Source organism: Pan troglodytes, chromosome 2 (assembly GCF_028858775.2).
Source record: "Pan troglodytes isolate AG18354 chromosome 2, NHGRI_mPanTro3-v2.0_pri, whole genome shotgun sequence".
NCBI classification, from domain to species: domain Eukaryota; kingdom Metazoa; phylum Chordata; class Mammalia; order Primates; family Hominidae; genus Pan; species Pan troglodytes.
The window spans coordinates 41,384,533-41,389,825 of record NC_086015.1 but is presented as its reverse complement, the minus strand read 5'-3'; the positions used below and the strand labels follow the sequence as shown (position 1 = coordinate 41,389,825).

General features: G+C 40.5%; 1 long non-coding RNA gene across 1 annotated transcript; it reads right to left on the bottom strand.

Annotated features, from left to right (window-relative positions):
• Positions 1-709: 709 nt before the first annotated feature.
• LOC129143611 (uncharacterized) lies at positions 710-4,692 on the bottom strand. The gene is made up of 3 exons (XR_010155150.1): positions 2,470-4,692; positions 2,044-2,086; positions 710-1,355 (listed from the first exon to the last, which is right to left on the bottom strand). It is a non-coding gene; the product is annotated as an uncharacterized LOC129143611 (long non-coding RNA).
• Positions 4,693-5,293: the final 601 nt, after the last annotated feature.

Here is a 5,293-nt window from a genome sequence, read left to right as displayed (position 1 = left end):
AACTAGGTGCCCTTCCCCGTCAAAGTGTGTCAAAAAGGGCCAGCTAAAACAGAAGATCCAGAGTCTCATAATATCCAAAAGGTTCAGGTTTCAGTTGAAAGTCACTAGACATACCAAGAACCAGGAAAATCTCTACTTGAGTGGAAATAGATAATCAGTAGATACCAACACCAAGATGACAGAGATGTTAGAAATATCTGGCAAAGATTTTTTAAAGCAGCTATCCTACCGACACTTCAATGAGCAATTACAAACATGCTTGAAACAAACAAACAATTCTCATCAAAGAAACGGAAGCTATAGAGAACCAAGTGGGAATTTTAGAACTAAAATATACAATACCAGGAAAAAAAAAAAAAAACCCTCAATGGATGGGTTCAATAGCAGAATGAAGGGTTCCAAAGGAAAGAATGAGTGAACTGGAAGACAGAACAATAAATTACACAACGTGAACAACACAGAGAAAATAGGCTGAAAAAATAAATGATCAGTGCCTCAGAGACCTGTGGGACTACAAAAAAAGATCCAACATTGTGTCACTAGAATCTCAGAAGTAGGGTAGGGCTGAAAAAACACCTAAAGAAATAATGGCTGAAAATAACCCAAATCTGGCAAAAGATTAAAACCTACAGGTTAAAAAGGCTAAGCAAACTCTTAACAGGATAAACCTAAAGAAATTCATAGCAAGACATATCATTGTCACACTTTTAAAAACTCAAGACATTATCCTGAAATTTATTTTGGTTGTTCTTGTTGTTGTTTTGGTTTGTGTGTTTATTTACACAACATAGTAGTCATCTTTCACAAGGTTATTCCACGGTAACGAATTACACCCAAATCTCAGTGGCTTACAATAATAAGTGTTCATTTCTCACTCATGTTACATGTCTGCACCATGTGTCTTCATTCTTCCAGGGCACAGGCTGAAGGAGCAGCCTATACCTCAGTCTCATGGTGGAGATAAAAGAGCAATGGCTGAACCATGCAAGGGCTCTCAAAACATCTGCTCAGATGTGGCGTATGTTCTATCCACCCAAAACTCACACACCCAAACCCAATGCTAGGAGAGAAATGGACTCCATCTATTCTAACAGGAGATACCGCAAAGTCATATAACAAAGTATGTGGCTGCGAAATCCAAACACAGGGAGAGAGTGAAGAATTGAAAACAATAATCCAATCTACCATGATCTGCACACTGGATCATAAATATTCATTTCCTTCCTGGCTGCTGGGAAAAATATACTCATCCTCTTCCCCAAGATATCCCAAAAGACTTGTCCAATGATTGCACTGACATTATGTCCAGGATCGCATGATCAACGCCAGATCTTGATTCAACTTCTCTTGGAGACCTGTGAATTTTAAAGACAAATTATCTGTCCCACCCACTCCCAACATACAGTAGTGGAAGAGAAACAGGAACAGAGATAGGGAAACACACTGAATACTCCTGTTTAAATGGGAAAGAGTGCCTAATCTGGGTGTGGGGCAACCAAGAAGTCTTCCAGAAGCAGGGAAGTAAGCCACTGTAAAATTATAAGGAATAAAACCATATCTGCATTTTAGGCTAATCTGGAGGAAAATCTTTAAATTTTTAAATGGTGGCATTGTTTACAAAGTGTCATTAAGACAATGTTCACATGCTTGGAGTGTGAACATATCTAAAGAATATAACAACAACCACCACCACCACCTAACCAAAGAGGATCCCAAATTAAGGTGAGAGAAAATTGATTGTTATAATAGAAACAAGTGGCTCAAGGATGGAAGGCATGCTGCTGCTGCCCCTCCTGCACCCTCACCTATCACCCACCTACTCTGGCCATAGAAAGTATGCTTTAGTCATTGCTATTTCCCCTCATCTTTGACACATCAAATTGAGCAGAGCCCAGTGTTGAAAGGTGTTGTTCTAAAAGCATACCAACTCAGAATATTGACCCGTGCACTGCGACTTAGAGTGTTAGGGGATATGGCACCAGACAAACCTGCCACATGATAATCTGAAATGTATCCACTTGTTTGGCACCAAAGGCTACTTACGGAAAGACAGGTTGGTCCTGATTGTTTTTTCAAGTGCTTCTACCTACAGAAAAGTAAGAGCATTATGGAGTACTGAATGAAAGTGACTGCACATAACCAAAATGTTCAACAGCAGAAAAATGAGTTAAACAACGGTATATTCATAGGATAAAATATTATGCAATTAAAGACGGTTTCAAAGTAATTTTAATGACTCAATATAAATAGACATATAAATTTATGTACATACACACAGCCTGTTGTTCCGTCCATCCACTCACATATTAGAAAAATACTGTATGGGCTGGGCTCATGCCTGTAATCCCAATAGTTTGGGAGGCTGAGGTAAGAGGATTGCTTGAGCTAGAAGTTCAAGACCAGCCTGGGCAACAAAGACCCTGTCTCTTCAAAAAAATTTTAAAAATTAGCCAGGTGGGTGGTGCATACCTGTAGTTTCAGCTACTCAGGAGGCTGAAGTGGGAGGATCACTTGAATCCAGAAGATTGAGGCTGCAGTGGGCCATGATTGCATCATTGCACTCTAGCCTGGATGACAGTGAGACCCTTTCAAGAAAGAAAAGAAAAGAAGAGAAGAGAAAAGAAAAGAAAAGAAAAGCTATTACTGAATGTACCAAAGTGTAACCAAAATGCAGCTGCTTGCAGAGTCCAATTAACAAGAGTGAGGCCTGGTATAAAGAAAGTGACTTTTTATTCCAAAGCTAACTTAGGAGAACATATGCAGACTTCCTGCCTTAGGGGCACCACCTCACTTTTGGAGCAGAAAGTGAGTGCTTTTATTTATTTTTTATTTATTTATTTTGAGATGGAGTTTTGCTCTGTCACCAGGCTGGAGTGCAGTGGCGCGATCTTGGCTCACTGCAAGCTCTGCCTCCTGGGTTCACACCATTCTCCTGCCTCAGCCTCCCGAGTAGCTGGGACTACAGGCGCCCACCACCACGCCCAGCTAATTTTTTTTTTTTATTTTTAGTAGAGATGGGGTTTCACCATGTTAGCCAGGATGGTCTTGAACTCCTGACCTCGCGATCATCCCACCTCAGCCTCCCAAAGTGCTGGGATTACAGGCGTGAGCCACCACGCCCGGCCGAAAGTTAGTGCTTTTAAAAGGGGGCTTTGCATGAATGGCATACAAGAGAGGAAGTGAGAAGCTAGGGGTCCACATAACTTGCTTCAGGGCTTTATCTAGTGGGTAGTTGAGCTGGTGACTACTGGTGCCTTTGTGGGCAGAACTATATTGTAAAGGTGGCCAAAACGCTCCAGGTGGGACAGAGTTTTGTAGTGGGCATACTTTGGGATGTAAATTAACTGTTTTCTCTTAAGACAACCTCCTGGTTGGAGAGAGCTTCCCAGCAGAGCTTCTTAGGACAAAGTTAGATGCGCTTGCCCTGTAGGGAGTGTCTGGTGAAGGGGAGGTAAAAGGTTATAATTGCATTTCCAAAGAGCTAAGTAGGAAGCGGGGAAAAGGGGGAAAGAGAAAAAATTTTTTTAATTATTCATTTTATCTCTTAGAAAAATGGATGTACTCTGTTACAATTCCTCACTGCCAGGTTCCATTCCATTTCTATGGGATTTGGGCACTGTATTCATTCTAGCTAAGTACTTACTGCTAATGGAGACATAGTCACTGAGCATCAGAAGGGAACTAATCTACTTGGGGCTGGAAATATTCATGAGTACCTGGACTTACAGATAATATTTGTTGGAGCATTATGATGCAAGGTCTAGAAAGTTTCTGGGAAAGCCTGCCTTGCATTCCTTTTCAGAGGGTGCAACGACAGTAAAATCCACAACGTGGAAGTCTGCTTATTCTTGCACAAGGACCAAAGTCATAAGTAGCTTCTGCCACCAAAATAGTCCTGACCTGAATCAGGATGATCTAGCAACAATGTCGGATTAGACATAACTTTGATTTGTTGGTTCATGTCTTGGAGGGTGATATGGTTTGGCTCTGTGTCCCAACCCAAATCTCACGTTGAATTGTAATCCTCAATGTTGGAGGAGGGGCCTGGTGGGAGGTGACTGGATCATGAAGGTGGACTTCCCCCCTTGCTGTTCTCATGACAGTAAGTTTTCATGAGATCTGATTCTTTGAAAGTGTGTAGAACTTCTCCCTTCTGTCTGTCTCTTTCTCCTGCTGCCCATGTGAAGATGTGCCTACTTTGCCCTTGCCTTCTACTATGACTGTAAGTTTCCCGAGGCTTCCCCAAAAGCAGAAGCCTGTAGAGCCCACAGAACCATGAGATGATTAAACCCCTTTTCTTTATAAATTACCCAGTCTCTGGTATGTCTTTATAGCAGTGTGAGAACTAATATACAGGGTTATCAAGACATCTCCTGAATTATCTGGGATATATATGCAGCATTTAGTCTTAATAATTAAGCCAATTGTAATGGATATGATGACAGGTTGGCTAAATATATATTTAACAAGTTACAGGAAGAGCTATGAATATTCATGATAGTGGTCATAAGCCCTGTCTAGTTCTTGAGAATAGGTCAGTTTAATTAGCTGTGTCCCATCCAGGAGGTAGCATTGCAGATGGGCTAGACCTCTGTATGTGATGAAGGCAGATTTTCAATAAGAGCCATTTCTACGAAAACAGAAGAAAAACAAAGGTTAACGTTGGGCACACTTTATCCAGATGTTGGACTCAAAGCACCTTTAGTTACAGAGGAGGAAGGTGATAGCAGTCTGACATGTTTTTCTTGCCTATATTACAAGGAATAATATAGTAGTAATTTCATTGAGCCCAGATTTTAAAAATGGAAGAAAAATTTGAAAGCATTAGCTTTGGGATCTGTAGCCTGGAAAGAATTCATGATCTAGTCCAAACTGCAGAAAGAAAAAAGATTTTCCAGATTCTGAAAAACAAATGAATTAGCAATGTTTTAAACAAGTCTTAAAAAGATTATTTCAGTCTTCCATCAGTTCAGTCTATGTAATTAACTTATGTTCTGCTCAATATTCATGAACACATTAGCTCTCTATGGGAATCTTGAAAGTTTTCCCCTCTATTATAATGTCACAATCTCCAAAGTTATCAGAAACCTGCATTCAAGATCATCTGTCAGAGTGCTAGAGCTGATTATAACACTGCCTGTGAAAAACATTAAAGTAAAATAACAGTTATGGAAGACAAGTCTCAAAACAGTCACAGTTAAAGTCTGGTCATCTCTGTGGGACACAATAATTTAACAGAATAGCTCTCTCTTGCTTGCTCCTGCTTTTGCCTTGTGAAGTGCCTTCTTCCACT